The sequence below is a fragment of the Schistocerca gregaria genome, chromosome 2 (assembly GCF_023897955.1).
Source record: "Schistocerca gregaria isolate iqSchGreg1 chromosome 2, iqSchGreg1.2, whole genome shotgun sequence".
Classification (NCBI taxonomy): Eukaryota; Metazoa; Arthropoda; class Insecta; order Orthoptera; family Acrididae; genus Schistocerca; species Schistocerca gregaria.
Window position 1 is genome coordinate 179,387,575 of NC_064921.1, and position 17,700 is coordinate 179,405,274.

Here is a 17,700-nt window from a genome sequence, read left to right on the forward strand (position 1 = left end):
GCAGAGGACCCAAGACCGAACCTTGCGGCACCCCATTCTTGATTGTTCCCCAGTTTGAGAAATAACCATTTTTTGCATATTATGTGGACTGTTTATTTCATATTTCAACTTTCTCCACTCTTCCAGTTAGGTATGATTTAAACCATTTGGGCACTGTCCCATTCATGCAGCAGTACTTGAGCTTATCTAGAAGTATTCCATGATTTACACAATCAAAATCCTTCGATAGATCACAAAAAATCCCAACGGGTGACTTCTGGTTACTCAGAGCATTTAGTATTTCATTAGTGAAAGTATATATAGCATTTTCCGTTGAAAAACCCTTCTGGAAACCAAACTGACATTTTGTTAAAACTTTATTTTTACAAAGATGTGAAGTTACTCTACAATACATTACTTTTTCAAGAATTTTGGATAAGGATGTCAACACATTTATAATCATTTATTTAAAAAAAGCAAAACACTTTTTCGACCATAATAAAGGTTCTTTTTGCACGAAAATAGGTAAAGTTCGTTTTCTTTTAGTTTTATGAGCAAAATTGGTATAGTTTTTACATTCGACTGTAGTCGCATCTAATTATTTTATGATATCCAGCGAAGTGTACTGCCACCAATCACAAATGATCAGCAGAGACATGCCCATTGTGCATAAAATCAGAAAAAAACAACATCGACTATTCTGATGCGAGAACTACCGATCACCGCAGAATGTCCTCATTATTTCGAAACCGTCATCAGAGTAAATAAAAAGCGATAATTTAAACTCCAAAGAAAAAGAATCTATATTACGCAGCCTATTGAACAAATTACATGACCTGAGAGCGTCTCTCGCATTCAGTGTCTATAACTAAACTGTCATGCACGTGTGTAGTACAAACATTTCAGGCAATCTTTCACACCACTGGCACACATGTCGGGAAAAAAATTCATTTTACGTTTGACAACAAGAAGCTATAATTGAAGAGAACATAGCTGTTTTGTACACTACGACAGGGCTCCTCTTTCCAGTGCGATGCTATATCATACTAGCGTTTTCGAAAGAAATCGTGAGAGCCTGTCTCGCCCAGTGTAGGTGAGAAATTGAAATTTCGTTAAAAGATATCGCTGCAACGAAAAAAAAGAAAAAAATCACTTGTCAAGAATCATTCAGTGCTGCCCTAGCCGTCTCTTCCACCCGTCAGGCAGCACGTCATTGATATCTATTTGACTGGCTAACTGATTAAATTGATCTTGAGAGTCACTTTGTATGGCCAGTAATGTTTTTTTTTTTTCAGCAATCGGATTACACTCGTCATGTGGGACAACTGGGAATCCATGGAGGGAACACGATGTTCTTTTCGAGGAACGCCATTGAGAAATGACAACTGAAGGTGACCACAGAGGGATTCTACAACCCACAACATACATTTCGCGTAAGGACTGCGCTATCTAATAACATGATCATAACACCTATGTTACCATTACCCAGCATAAAAAGCGGTCTTGAGTCTACAGGCACACACGGCCACTGATAGTATTACACTTTCACGCAAAAATGCTGACCGAGATGCTGTCAGCAAATTGGAATCAACCACATATTTGCGTTGGAGCCTTTAGAGACCTCTTTTAATGATTACAGCCACTGGTGAATCATATTCGTGCCACTCTCGTATCTCGAAACGAGTGATCTGCTAAGGATCCCATACACCAAGAACTCCAGCGCTGTTTTTACACAATCCCTCTACATCTTGTAACTGCTCCTAAGTCTCTGTCCCGCCCGCCCTGCAGTTTAGTCCATGTGATAGTCACAATTTAAGTCTGATCTGTACGGAAGTCGGAGAGCGATATATCTAAGACCCTCTGCATCCCGTGTGGAAACAGGACGAGCTGAGTTAATCTGACAGGAGCGCGTTTTGAACACACAGTGGAAATGGGAACACATTGTCATAGCTACGCTAACCATGTACAGCGTGTAAGGTCGGCGCCAAACGAAGCTTTACCCTCCAACACGACGTAGTAGGAGAGATAGTACAAGCAGTTACGGTGGTGTACATTGTTGGGAAAATTGGGAAGACTACACATCACCCATGGCATGGAGGAAGGATGAAGATTTTGCGACACATCTCCAAACTACGTACAGGTAGTCTGAAGGAGATCTGTTTCTCTCAGGGTGCATTCGTGTCTATCACCCAAACATGTGTGGCGATCCTATGCAACATACAGCTATTGGTGCATTGGAGCAAGTGGTTCGTGATTGAAGTCACTTTCACAGACCAGTGTACAGTTTCATCATCTGTACTGTAGGATGACCATATCCAACAGACTATCAATCATACACGAGTATTCCTGTTTGCTCCTTCACAAGTAGTTTAATACATTGTTGTTTTTTCGGTTGTAACACATCCAATCAGAATACACTGCCATACACTATAGTACACATAGTATAGCACTGTACTCAATTGCAACCAGTCACCCCCAACTGCATATTCCACAGTTGCAGCACGTTTGCTTTACTTTCTTTATGTCTGGGAGCCATCTGCGACACAAGCACATACACTGACATACAGAAAATAGAGCAAACGCACTACAAATGTGGAATATGTGGGTGGAGGAGACTAGATGCAATGGAGTACAGTGCTATACTACGCCTCCCGATCAGAAAAATAGTGCATTTGCGCTAGATGTTGGCAGCTGTACTACATTTAGAAGCAATTTTAGAACACGGTACGAGAAGTTATGTCATGATAGCATGGGTAGAAGTGCAATTAAAAAACTGTGAAAAATACGTATAAATTGAGGGAAAATACGCGGAAATGCTGGGGAAATTTAGGGAGTACGTGCATCTCTTCTGATCCGTGCAGAACAATTCTTGTACATGGGAACGAGTCTTCGACAGCGAGAGGAATGCGGTGGAAGCACCGGGGACTGGGGATGCAGTCTTTTACTTTTCGTCGAGGCATTATTCTACTGTATGCCTGTTGAGGTAATAGTGACACACGCGAGTTGACTGCTGTCTGCGATGCTTTTCTGGAAAAAAGAGAACCATCTGCCTCTAAACTTACTTGCATATGCGTTAAAGGATGACAGACAGTGGATGGAGTGATAGGGTTAGATGAAGCTGTAACGAGGTAGGATTTAATGGTAGACTAACGATGGATTCTAGAGAGAGAGGAACATGTTGCTGCATGTCATTTGACCATTTTTTTCCGTTGCTCTGTCGGTGTGTATCAGGTGTAAGACATACGCTAGACTCGCATACAACTGCGTGTTCTGTGTGTGACGTAGAGCACTGTCTTCTTCCGATCGTTAACAGCAAACCTCTCGGTTATCAGAGTACTTCCATCCTATTTCGACATATTCCTCTAGACAAACGAAGATTTATGCGACGTACTCCTTTCCCCTGCCGCACCTTGGGCATAAAAATCGAGTCTTCAGTTTCATAACTATGGTGACTCTAAGTTAGCGACAGGGGTTTGTGAGGTTCTCCGTGTATACATCTTCTTGACAAATGTCCTGTTTACGGAGTTAGTGGCGGAATGACATGCAATTTCACACGTCAAACACCGCTGCTATGCGTTTGTTCCTTTCTTTTAGGAGGCATTCCCCGTTACTAACGGTCACTTTACATGGGACTGATGCGAGCATAGTATGATTTCTGAACCATGATCGGATGTGAACAATGGGAGCTATACACCTCTGGAAAGCTATATTGTAAGTTTATCACAAGGAACCGATGTTTTAAGGAAGCAGTTTTTCATTTTACAGTTTATCATTATAATTTATCGTAGAGAAACCTGCAAGGAGAATGTATGTCATGCGCTGGAAATATATTTCTTACACAGGAATAGTAACCGCGGTGCATTCCATACGACTAATAGGTCGGAAACAGCAACGATCTACCGTTATGGCTTATTTTAAGTGCAGAACATTGTAGCCTTAGGAGTGCATGTGTTTATGTTCTCTCTTAACAATACGTTCTTGGTACTGACCCCAGACACTAGAACAATACTTTAGAATTACTAGCGTAGTTGATTTACGTAAAGCGCAGCAAACTCCGTCCATCTGGAGCTCCATTATGCATAAAAACCACCCGTTTTTTGTTCGTAACCATCTGTTATATCATCGCAACAGTTTCAGATCTAAAGTACAATGATAAGGGGCGCTGTCCTCGACAAATCTTGTGCTCTTGGCTGGGTATAGGACAGCAGTTACAGCCTCGGTTCACGCTGTTCCTAAACGAAACGTGAAATGTAGCGGCCTGCTTCTAGTCAGTTGCGTGGAGCTTTGGTCAAAGGCAATACGAGGAGATCTTTCGGTCTCTAACGGACTATGATCGAAGTGCTAGAGATATGTAGGTCGCTGTTGGTTTATATGTTCGAGAATTAACAATGAATGAACATACTGCACAGACATCTACTTACATTCATGATGGTACTCACAAAGTAGTGGAGGGGCTGTTTAGCGATGCTGCAGAAATTGGTAAGCATGCTGCTGCGTCATTGGTCGGAGTTGAAATTACGATAAGATTGCTAAAATTGATCGCACTGTAAATTATGGTGCTTATTATTACAGTACATCGAGGGTGTCTTTTCCATCCCAACAGTCCACTGGCACACTGTTGACTACAACATAATGTGATTTACACTGTGCGATTTCTACACTCCTGGAAATTGAAATAAGAACACCGTGAATTCATTGCCCCAGGAAGGGGAAACTTTATTGACACATTCCTGGGGTCAGATACATCACATGGTCACACTGACAGAACCACAGGCACATAGACACAGGCAACAGAGCATGCACAATGTCGGCACTAGTACAGTGTATATCCACCTTTCGCAGCAATGCAGGCTGCTATTCTCCCATGGAGACGATCGTAAAGATGCTGGATGTAGTCCTGTGGAACGGCTTGCCATGCCATTTCCACCTGGCGCCTCAGTTGGACCAGCGTTCGTGCTGGACGTGCAGACCGCGAGAGACGACGCTTCATCCAGTCCCAAACATGCTCAATGGGGGACAGATCCGGAGATCTTGCTGGCCAGGGTAGTTGACTTACACCTTCTAGAGCACGTTGGGTGGCACGGGATACATGCGGACGTGCATTGTCCTGTTGGAACAGCAAGTTCCCTTGGCGGTCTAGGAATGGTAGAACGATGGGTTCGATGACGGTTTGGATGTACCGTGCACTATTCAGTGTCCTCTCGACGATCACTAGAGGTGTACGGCCAGTGTAGGAGATCGCTCCCCACACCATGATGCCGGGTGTTGGCCCTGTGTACTTCGGTCGTATGCAGTCCTGATTGTGGCGCTCACCTGCACGGCGCCAAACACGCATACGACCATCATTGGCCCCAAGGCAGAAGCGACTCTCATCGCTGAAGACGACACGTCTCCATTCGTCCCTCCATTCACGCCTGTCGCTACACCACTGGAGGCGGGCTGCACGATGTTGGGGCGTGAGCGGAAGACGGCCTAACAGTGTGCGGGACCGTAGCCCAGCTTCATGGAGACGGTTGCGAATGGTCCTCGCCGATACCCCAAGAGCAACAGTGTCCCAAATTTGCTGGGAAGTGGCGGTGCGGTCCCCTACGGCACTGCGTAGGATCCTACGGTCTTGGCGTGCATCCGTGCGTCGCTGCGGTCCGGTCCCAGGTCGACGGGAACGTGCACCTTCCGCCGACCACTGGCGACAACATCGATGTACTGTGAAGACCTCACGCCCCACTTGTTGAGCAATTCGGCGGTACGTCCACCCGGCCTCCCGCATGCCCACTATACGCCCTCGCTCAAAGTCCGTCAACTGCACATACGGTTCACGTCCACACTGTCGCGGCATGCTACCAGTGTTAAAGACTGCGATGGAGCTCCGTATGCCACGGCAAACTGGCTGACACTGACGGCGGCGGTGCACAAATGCTGCGCAGCTAGCGCCATTCGACGGCCAACACCGCGGTTCCTGGTGTGTCCGCTGTGCCATGCGTGTGATCATTGCTTGTACAGCCCTCTCGCAGTGTCCGGAGCAAGTATGGTGGGTCTGACACACCGGTGTCAATGTGTTCTTTTTTCCATTTCCAGGGGTGTAGTTTCCTGGGGGAGTCAATGGGCCAAACGTGTTAATGTCAGTTTTAGAATCTGACACAGATGCTGGAATCATGGCGGAAAAAAACAAAATTTATGGCAGTGTACAAAGTGAGTTACAGCAGAAAAAGTGGTGTATCAAACAACGAAACAGGGACCCTCTCCTGCAACTGATAACATGTGGGAGAAAGTTCTCATACAGTACAGGCGATGGAAATTTACTTTGGTCTGTGCAAGCGACGTCGATCATTGGCTACCTGCTCCTGCTGCAATGGAAAAATACCTCCATGTTTAATAGGATCGCCTCCTGTGCTCGATGCCACTACATAGACATGTGGGACATAATTGAGTAGTCAGTTCGTTATCACAATTATGGAGTGCTATAGAGACAGTATTGTTCAATACTTCTGCCAGGGACTTCCATCAGTTTGTTGAGCCCTTGCCATGTGAAGCTGCTATGCTACGTCTGGCATAAGAAGGTCCGACACGGTATTAGGAGGTATCCCGTGGTTTTTGTCATCTCAATGTGAAGTTGGCAGTCTAGCAAGCTACAGATCCCTTATCTCATCCACCCTCATCTATGCAAATATTACATAGAGCTCTGCTCCTCCCAAGTCTTAGTTCTCTCTCTAACTCCTGGAAGGACTTGTCCTCTACCTTGCTTTCTGTACCTGACTACTTTCTCCGAATTTCATCCTGTACCAACACATAAAATTCCCCAGCACGTCAGACACTTAGAATTCTTTCGCTTGTGCCTATTCCCGCAGTTAGGCAGGGTCGTCATGGTTAATCGGATTTGGCAATGTCAGTGGAAGGGGTGGCCGGATGCTCTTCCTGCCGCCACCCCGTACCCCCTGGGACGGAATTAGTGTACCCCAACTGTCTGCGACTAGTGTAATTCATGGAATAGTACGGAAGTGTTCAAATGTCTGCGAGCCGTGTAACTGAGGCGGGATGTGGGGACCACCCCGGTATTCACCTAGGGGCATGTGGAAAACCGCCTAAAAACCACATCCAGGCTGGCCAGCACACCGGCCGTCGTCGTTAATCCGCCAGGCGGATTCGATCCGGGGCCGGCGCGCCTACCCGAGTCCAGGAAGCAGCGCGTTAGCGCTCTCGGCTAACCTGGTGGGTACCTCAGACACTTAGAATACTTCCTATAAACTCGAGTACCAAAACACTATTGTATCTGTCATTCTCAAGTATTGTGGCCTGCTGTCTCACTTGTATCAGTATGTCCCCGCTTGTCTCCATCTCCAAACAATCCATATCTTATCCCACTATAATTTAATCAACTCCCCCTACTGCGCCATAAAATCATTCTCATGGGCTCCATTCTAATCAGTCGCCGCACACCCTACTCCTCCCAATCCAGATGAGCCTCCATCACGTCCTTTCCCCACCTATCTGCAATACTACCAGCCTCCAAACACCTATAATCCACCTATGCGAAATCCAATATGTTTCCTATTGAGGCGTTCGAATCTGTCCCTTGATCTACTAAAGCTCGGTTATCTTTGCCGGTCGACATACGGAATTTCCTTGGTCTGCAAAAATGTGGCAGGGCGAGCGGTTTTGAATGGTGGGGCGCCTTGATGGGGATAGGGCTGGGCCTCTACAGCGGGTTGAGCCTTCTTCCTCGTGGTGGTAAATGGAAACGCCGTGTGGCTGGGGCCTCCCGTCGGGTAGACCGTTCGCCTGGTGCAAGTCTTTCGAGTTGACGCCACTTCGGCGACTTGCGTGTCGATGGGGATGAAATGATGATGATAAAGACAACACAACACCCAGTCCCTGAGCGGAGAAAATCTCCGACCCTGCCGGGAATGGAACCCGGGCCGTTAGGGATGACATTCCGTCGCGCTGACCACTCAGCTATCAGGGGTGGACTCGTGGTGGTGGTGTGGAGTGAACGAGGAAGCCGGGGCCGCGTGGCGACTGCGAATATGGAGGTTAGAATATCTGCTGCCGAAACGGAAGGAGGAGGAAGGATTCTACACTATTTTATATTGGCCGACATTCGTCACCCATAAGGAATCTATCGAGCCGAGAGCAACCTTACGTGAGCAGAAGCTGGAGACATGATGTATTCTCGAAATGTGAATATTTCCTCCGTTGCCAGAAGGTTCCAACAGTTTTTGTCTGCCTCGAAGTGATTTTGAATTATAACGCACTGCCATGACGAACGTTCATAGTCCCTTGCAAGTAGACGAGATTCAACATTGCAAAAGAATATAGGTTTTTTGCGCTATGTAATTCTATTTCTCCTTCACCGTTCACTAGCTGGATTCATGTGCTCGTCAAGCGTTTCTGTGTTAGTGCTGTTTAAGACTGAATATTTGCCTTGCATGTAATCGTGGGTTTTTGTGTTTTAATAGTGGCCATTGTTAAACGAACTTAAGACTACAGTTGTTTTGCGAGGGGCTGGTCGAGTCTCCATGGAAGTCGACCTCGGCAAGATACAATGAGTGTGTAAACCCGTGAGGGGCTATTCTTTGGTATCTATGTATTATTTTGATACTAAGTAGATACAGCAATATCTAGTCAACATTTGGCCATATCTAATTCGACGCCCTAAATTCATTTCCACGAATGTCATGATTGGTATTCAATGAAGTTTTAGAAAATACATTAAAAATCTGTTATTGGCATTTTGGTGCCGTGTTATATTGAGCAGTTTAGCTGTAATTATTCAGCGGTAGGAGATGTGATAAATTACTCCTGAAATCAGATGATTTTGCATTTAATGAAAACCCACTCAAACAAATATTCTTTTAAAAATTATTATATTATTATTATTATCATTTTGCCGCGTTGGGTTGCCGCGCGGTCTGAGGCGCCTTGTCGTGGTCCGTGCGGCTCCCCCCGTCGTAGGTTCGAGTCCTCCCTCCGGCATGGGTGTGTGTGTTGTCTTACTCTATAGTAAGTTAGTTTAAGATAGGTTACGTAGTGTGTAGGCTTAGGGACCAATGACCTCAGCAGTTTGGTCCCATAAGACCTTACCTCAATTTTCCAAATTTATTATCATTTTAGGCAACGGCCTTGCCGCAGTGGTTACACCGGTTCCCGTGAGATCAACGAAGTTAAGCGCTGTCGGGCGTGGGCGGAACTTGGATGGGTGCCCAGCCAGGCCGCCATGCGCTGTTGCCATTTTTCGGGGTGCTCTCTGCCTCGTGATGCCAATTGAGGAGCTACTCGACCGAATAGTAGCGGCTTCGGTCAAGAATACCATCATAACGACCGGGAGAGCGGTGTGCTGACCACACGCCTCTCCTATCCGCATCCTCCACTGGGGATGACACAATAGTCGGATGGTCCCGGTAGGCTACTCGTGGCCTGAAGACGGAGAGCTTTTTTTATCATTTTAGCGTTGTGTCTGCTTTTGATAATTTAACGGTGACTGCTCATTATAAGTCGTTGTTGAGGCTGTCGCAGTACTGTTTACTCTGCCTTGAGGAAATTTTACTACAAGTTATTATTGTCATTTACCTGTTGTGTGGTGTTCCACAGCTTAATTTAACAGTAACTACTCATTACGATTTAATCTGGTAAGTCATTGGTGAGGTTGTTTAAGTACTATATAACTAGCACTTACAGAAAATTTTCTAGAAAGTCGTTTTTGCCATTTTTTGGTCTGTGCTGCATTCCACAGTCAAACTGTAATCATTCACTATCTGTGTTCTTTTGCATTTTGTCAACGTCGTGGGGCTAAGGCCTTAATTTGTAAGCACAAGGCAATTGTCAAAAACACTGATATTCTTGTTAAGTAAAAGACTATTCCTGGCACATACGACTTCCCAGACAAATCCTCCCCTTATTATTTATAGTATCCTCCGCGTTGCCAAAATCTCATTCAGTCTCCCCACAAAGCATTTCCAAGAGTCCCCAAGATGATCGTCTCTTTTACCACTACTTCCACAATATCATAATTATTATTTATCATAATAAATAATATGTTTCACCATTTTGATCAGCACTGAAGAGCAGTAGGATGATTGCTGCTTTTTAAGTCGTACACCCACTGCCCTCAGTTATTTTTTGTATGTGCAGAATTACAGTCTCTGCTTTCCCCCCAGTTTTTATTCTGTATAGCTCCCTCTGGTATTAGGGCAGCTATTCCCCAATATCTTAACACATGTTCTATAGTTCTGTCTTTTCTTCTTGTCAACGCTTACCACATAGTCCTCTCCTAGCCAGTTTTGCGGAGCACCTCCTTATTTCTTCTTTCTCCACAGTCCATGATGCACTATCGTACAATGCTGTGTTTGAAACGTATATTCTGAGGCATTCTTCCTCAAATAAAGGTCCACATTTGAGACTACTAGAATTCTTTTTTCCAGACACGCCCTCTTCGACTGTCATACGTTATTTTATTTCCAAAGTAGCAGAATACTACTTCTCCTTCATTGGTCCTCAACATCGATGCTAGGTTTCGCTCACTCTGACGTACTTTTTTAAAATCTCAACCCATATTCTGTGGGCAGCAGACCATTCATTCCTTTCAGTATGGCTTGTAATTCTTCTTCACTTTCACTGAGAATAGCAACATCATCAGTGTGTCTAATCATTTCATGTCCTTTCACCCTTAATTTTAACCAGACTCGTGCGTCTTTCTTCTTTTTATCATTAGTTCTTCGACGCAGAGATCGAACAGTAAAAATCAAGTGGACTGATATAGTACAAAATGAAGAAATGTGAGGGGAAGTCAAATGAAAACTAGACAGGTGGAAAAAAGCAAGTAAACTGTTTATTACTTCAAAAGTAATCGCCAGCCTATTACTGCACTAATACCACTGTGAGATAAGATGGTCAGTACCTTCACGAAGAAATGTCTGTGGCTGCCTATGGAACCATGATTGTCCCCAGGTGTTCTCCTCTTGTATTGTATTGTATTGTATGTTAACCTGGGGCCTAGAAACAACGGAGAGGCTCCGTCCTCGCCGCAGCCTCAGCGGTCCACAACCCCACGACGGCTACCGCAATCCATTTCGTCCCACCGCCGCTCCACATCGAACCACACTTTCAGAGTTATTGCGCGGTTCGGTCCCCGGTGGACCCGCCCCCCCTCTCCCCCCCCCCCCCTCCCCCAAGGGAACGTCTCGCACCAGACGAGTGTAATCCCTATGTCTGCGTGGTAGAGTAATGGTGATGTACGTGTACGTGGAGAACTTGTTAGCGCAGCCATCGCCGACATAGTGTGGCTGAGGCGGAACAAGGGGAACCAGCCTGCATTCGCCGAGGCAGCTGGGAAACCGCCTAAAAACCATCCACAGACTGGCCGGCTCACCGGACCTCGACACAAGTCCGCCGGGCGGAGTCGTGCCGGGGACCAGGCGCTCCTTCCCAATCCGGAAAGCCGTGCATTGGACCGCACGGCCAACCGAGCGGGCTTGCTCCTCTTAGTCCGAAGGAAATCGACGGTCACGACTGTCTTTTGTCAGGGCTCCAAACATATCATCCATACCGGTACATTCCTGAGCTCTCCCTATGTGATTTACATATTTTTGGAGCCCTGAAGAAAAACATTCATGGGAGTCGATTTGATTCAGATGAAGAGGTGCATGCTTGGGTACAGTCTTGAATATATAAGGAACCTCAAACACTTTTCCAAAACAACTACAACATGCATAATGGTACACAAAAACACTTTTCGCTTTTTCCAACTTAACGGATTTGCACACACATTACGACAACAGCCTAATGTGCTCAGTATCAGGCGTGACTACCTCTGGCCTCAGTATAGGCCTGACAACGACGGGACATGGCCGGCCGTTGTGGCCGAGTGGTTGTAGGCGCTTTAATCAGGAACCGCGCTGCTGCTACGGTCGCAGGTTCGATCCTGCCTCGGGCATGGATGTGTGTGCTGTCATTAGGTTGGTTAGGTTTAAGTAGCTGTAGGTCCAGGGGACTGATGATCTCAGATGTTAGATCCCATAGTGCTCAGAGCCATTTTGACTGGACATGCTGTGAATGACGTCATCAATCTCATGTTGAGGCAATAACGCCCATTCTTCCTGAAGAGCTGCTCACAAGTCTTAGAGAATGATTGGTGTATGCCGACGTGATGCAACTCCTCTCCCTAGTGCACCCCAGACATACACTGTGGGATTCAAATAGGGAGAACGAGCTGGCCACACCATGCGTGCAGTATCTCCAGTTTCCAATAAACATCGTTATCAAACTTCCTGGCAGATTAAAAGTGTGTGCTTGACCGAGACTCGAACTCGGGACCTTTGCCTTTCGCGGGCAAGTGCTCTACCAACTGAGCTACCCAAGCACGACTCACGCTCCGTCCTCACAGCTTTACTTCCGCCAGTACCAAGTCTTCTACCTTCCAAACTTTACAGAAGCTCGCCTGTGAACCTTGCAGCACTAGCACTCCTGAAAGAAAGGATATTGCCATAGCCTAGGGGATGTTTCCAGAATGAGATTTTCAATCTGCAGCGGAGTGTGCGCTGACATGAAACTTCCTGGCAGATTAAAACTGTGTGCTGGACAGAGACTCGAACTCGGGACCTTTGCCTTTCGCGGCCAAGTGCTCTACCTACTGAGCTACCCCAGAACGACTCACGCTCCGTTCTCACAGCTTTACTTCCACCAGTACCTCGTCTCCTACCTTCCAAACTTAGAGCACTTGCCCGCGAAAGGCAAAGGCCCCGAGTTCGAGTCTCGGACCGGCATACAGTTTTAATCTGCCAGGAAGTTTCATATCAGCGCACATTCCGCTGCAGAGTGAAAATCTCATTCTGGAGACGTCATTATCGTCCATCAATACGAAGTCTGAGTCCACAGAACCTCGCAACAACCGCACGAAGTCCCAAAATCTCGTTATGATACCTGACAGCAGTTAAATCTTGCCGATTCACCCCTACATCTTCATGAAAATGTGTTCCAAGTGGTCAACATAATCCCTGCTCGCATCATTAGGGATCCTCCTTTATACTGGTCTTTTTCCACAATGTTTGGGTCTCGAAATCGTGTTCCATGTTTCCTCAAGGTGGGAATTAGTCGCGATCCACTCTCCAGTCCAAATCAGGACTCATCGGTGAAAGGAACATTGGTTCCCAGTGGCATGTTGACGACTCCACTCTGCATCTACGTGATTACTCTGCTATTCACAATTAAGTGTCACGCAGAGGGTTTAATGAACAACCTTCAAGTTTTCTCTCTACCGTCCACTCTCGAACGGCGAACGGGAAAAACGAGCACTTGAGCTTTTCTGTGCGAGCTCTGATTTCTTTTATTTTATCGTGATGATCATTTCTCCCTATGTATCTGGGTGCCAACAGAATGTTTTCGCAAACGGAGGAGAAAACTGGTGTTGGAAATTTCATGAGAAGATCCTGTCGCAACGAGAAACGCCTTAATTTTCATGACTGCCACTCCAATTCACGAATCATGTCTGTGACACCTCCCCTATTTCGCCTTCTTTTAACTTTTTCGATGTCATCCGTCAGTCCCACCTGATGCGGATCCCACACGGCACAGCAGTACTCCAGAATAGGGTGGACAAGCGTGATGCAAGCAGTATCTTTAATAAAAAATGTTGCAACTGCCACATGTTCTGCCAATGAATTGCAGTCTTTGGTTTTCTCTACCCATAACATGATCTATGTGATCGTTCCAATTTAGGTTATTTGTAATTGTTTTCCCTAAGTATTTAGTTGATCTTACAGAATTCAGATCGAAATTTAACGGATTTCTTTTAGTACTCATGTGAATAACTTCACACTTTTCTTTATTCAGAGTCAGTTGCCACTTTTCGCAAAAGAAGGAATCTTATCTGAATAATTTTGCAATTCGTTTTGGTTATCTGATAACTTAACAAGACGGTAAATGATAGCATCATCTGCAAACAATCTAAATTGTCTCCTATGTCGTTAATATAGATAAGGAACAATAGAGGGCATATAACACTTCGTTTGGGAACGCCGGACATTACTTCTGTTTTACTCGATGACTTGCCGTCGATTACTACGAACTGTGATATTTCTGACAGGAAATCACGAATCCAGTCCCAAAACTTGGGCGATATTTCATAGGCACGCAGTTTGGTTAGAAGACGCTTGTGAGGAACAGTGTCGAAAGCCTTCTAGAAATCTAAATAATGGAATCAATTTGACATCCCCTGTCGATAGCACTCATTACTTCATGAGTGTAAAGAGCTACTTGTGTTTCCCTAGAAACAATAAATCGTTTTCTTCGAGATGATTCATAATGTTCGAACACAAGTATATGCTCCAAAACGCTACTACAAATCGACGTTAGTGATACGGGCCTGTAATTCAGCGGATTACTCCTTTTTCCCTTTTTAGGTATTGGTGTGACCTGAGCAATTTTCCAGTCTTTAGAGTATGGATCTTTCTATGAGCGAGCGGTTGAATATATTAGCTAAATCTGGAGCTGTTGTATCAGCATACTCAGAGGAACCCGACTGGTATACAATCTGGACCTGAGGTCTTGCCTTTATTAAATGATTTAAGCTGCTTTGCTACACCGAGGATATCTACTTCTATGTTTCTCGTCTTGGCAGTTGTTCTTGATTGGGATTCAGGAATATTTACTTTGTCTTCTTTGGTGAACGAAATGTTCCCTTCCGTGAAGACGCGGCAGAGGTACACATACAGCAGGTCTCCGACAGTAAAGGGCACTCTTCCGAAGCCTTCTGTACACCGTTTGCCTCGTTACAACACGTCCAGTGGATGCGAGGTTAGACGTCAGTTGCCGGGCAGTACTAAGGCGGTTCCGTTGTGCTCTTGCAGCCAAATAACGGTTCTCTCTTTCTGATGTCACACATGGTCGCCCTGTCCTGGTTTTCGGATACAGTTTCGATCTCTATACACTGCCGCCACATCCGACAAACAACAGAAAGATTCACATTAAGCCATCGGTTCAAAATGGTTCAAATGGCTCTGGGCACTATGGGACTCAACTTCTGAGGTCATCAGTCCCCTAGAACTTAGAACTACTTAAACCTAACTAACCTAAGGACATCACACACATCCATGCCCGAGGCAGGATTCGAACCTGCGACCGTAGAGGTCTCGCGGTTCCGGACTGCAGCACCTAGAAACGTTAAGCCATCGGGCCACGACAGTTTGCGACTGTTGTGTTTCCATTCTTCTATGGTCCTCTACCGCAGAGAGTCTGGTAGGCTACTTCTCTGTGTTATATTGCACAGCGATTGTGGATGTGAGGCTACCCGACAAACACTACCCCGTTTGATGGGTGCCCTGACGTCATCGTTGGCGTGGTTGTCCTTGGACCTGAAAGCCATCTTCCGTGCGGAACACTATCACACTGACATCCTATGACAGTTTGTACGATTATATCGTGAATTAGACACAGCACTGGGAAATGGCGGTTTGTTGCTTTAATTTTGGAACCAGTCTTTTAAGAGTGACGGCTACAACGTTTGAAATAATAAACAGTTTAAGTGCTTTTTGCAGTCCGTCTAGTTTCCATTTGACTGCCCGTTATAGACGGTATGCATAAAGTCAGGGAACTCTTTCAATTATTTATTGCACAAGAACTAAACATTGTACAGATATCATACATATGTTATTTTGAAGAGAACCCCTGTAAGTTTTTTTTTTTTTTTTTCGTGTATACCGCCACAGTGTAGTTTGGTAATTCGGCGCTAGTCGCAAACATGGCGAGTTCAGGTGCGGAGCGAGCTTTCTGTGTGTTGGAGTTCGACAAAAACAAGTGTGCTACAGCTGTCCAACGGATGTTTAGAACCAAGTACGGTAAGAAGCCACTAACAAGGACTCCACTATGCCTTGAGACTTGCTTCGAAATAGTGTTTCTCTTCTGTTATGTGTTATTGTTAGTTTCTATCCGCCATCTTTGTTCCCTCAATGCTTACAAAGTGTGGTGGTGTGTGTGATGCATCGCAGCAGGGAAAAGAGCCTGTGACAACTGGATACATTTTTATTTCATTTTACTTTTACATTTATATTTTCGTCAATCTTTTAGTCAAGTACCTCTACAAAACCGTGTACTAAATTAGTGTCTCGTTTCACGCTACTAGATAATACCTCAAGTTACCCCAGAGTCATAACACAACATATACATGACATATCACTCCACATAAATCTAACCAAAGATGGGGGTTTAAACCTTCGAAAGGCGTTGTGGTAAAAATAAACAGTGACTGGTAACAGTAAATTTGTTGTTTCATTTGGACTCTTTCCAAATTATCTTTCACTTTCGTAATCACTTTTACAACTCATAAAGATAACAAGCGATCGCAACCGTCATATGTAATTGCCATAGTGACCATTAAAGAGTGTAAAAACATTCTACCACAGAAAGTACATAGTATTTGCTGTTTCATTATTAGATCAGCAAGTGCGTCTGCAAACTTCTGCGGATAAGCGAACAGAGGTTTGGGGTAGCCTCTGGTCTTTGGGTTTGGAATTTGTCCCTAAAAGAAGAAAGATTTAACAATGACGAATGACAAGACGATGGTAGAAGAGATTAAAGACTTACAATGTGTATCCACAGGACATGCTCTGTGTAGATGAAGAAAGTGTCATTATGTTCTATCCATTGGCATAAGATTCCAAACTAGTCTACCATTCAGACCTCTGGGAGGCGACTGGCAAGGGGGAGGTGACGATGACAAAGAAATATTTAATAAACAGCGAAAGTGTAACACTCTTAGAGTAGGAACGTGGAATGTCGGAAGTTTGGTCGAGACAGGGAAACTAAAAAGCTTGAAAAGCGAAATGAAAAGGCTAAATCTAGATACAGTGGGGGTCAGTTAAGTGAAATGGAAAGAAGATAAGGATTTCCGGTCAGACGAATATAGGGTAATATCAACAGCAGCAGAAAATTTAACGGGAGTAAGATTCGCAATGATTGGGAAGGTATGGCAGAGAGTAGACTATTGGGAACTGCTCTCATCTCAGTGAATAGCAAACTAATGCCAACAACAGTAGTTCTGGTATGCATTCCGACGACACAAGCAGAAGATGAACAGATGGAGAAAATAAATTAGGGCATTGAACCGGGAGATGAAAATCTAATAATTATTCGGGGATTGGAACGCTAATATTGCGTTTGAGAATGGAAGACAGACTTAAGAAAAATGAAGACACCTTCATACGATTACTCGACTTAGAGAAAGTATTTGACAATTTTACCGATGCAAAATATTAGAAATTTACATAAATGTAGGTGTAAGCTACAGAGAATGTAAAAAAAAAAAAAAAACAAGGGGAAGAACAACAATGGAAGTGCTACGATTAAAAAGGTTGTAAGACAGGGATGCTATTTTTGGCCATTACTGTTCAATCTATAAATTACATCGAAGAAGCAACAGAGGGTATAGAAGAAAGGTTCAGGAATGGGATTAAAATTCAATGTGAAAAAATATCAGTGATAATATTCGTTGACTGCATTTCGAGGCAGCTAAAGCGAGGAACGAACAGTCTGCTGAGCACAAGCATGGATTAAGAGAAAAAAGGTGAAAGAAATGAGAAGTAGCAGAAATGAGATTAGTGTAAAATTTGAGATCAAATTTGGTGACCACAAAGAAGGTCAAGTGAAGGAATTGTGCTACCTTGGAAGCAAAGTAACAAATGGACAAGGAAGATATAAAAAGCAGGGTAGCATAGGCAAGAGGGCGTTCATGGTCAA

At 44.8% G+C, this 17,700-nt stretch overlaps 1 protein-coding gene and 1 non-coding gene across 4 annotated transcripts in view; both read right to left on the reverse strand.

The window, feature by feature from the left end:
• LOC126336640 (uncharacterized) overlaps window positions 1-17,700 on the reverse strand; it is a 1,144,005-nt gene that overhangs the window by 91,258 nt on the left and 1,035,047 nt on the right. The gene's annotated exons all lie outside the window — the stretch shown is intronic.
• Trnas-cga (transfer RNA serine (anticodon CGA)) lies at window positions 12,259-12,331 on the reverse strand. The gene has a single exon. It is a non-coding gene; the product is annotated as a tRNA-Ser (tRNA).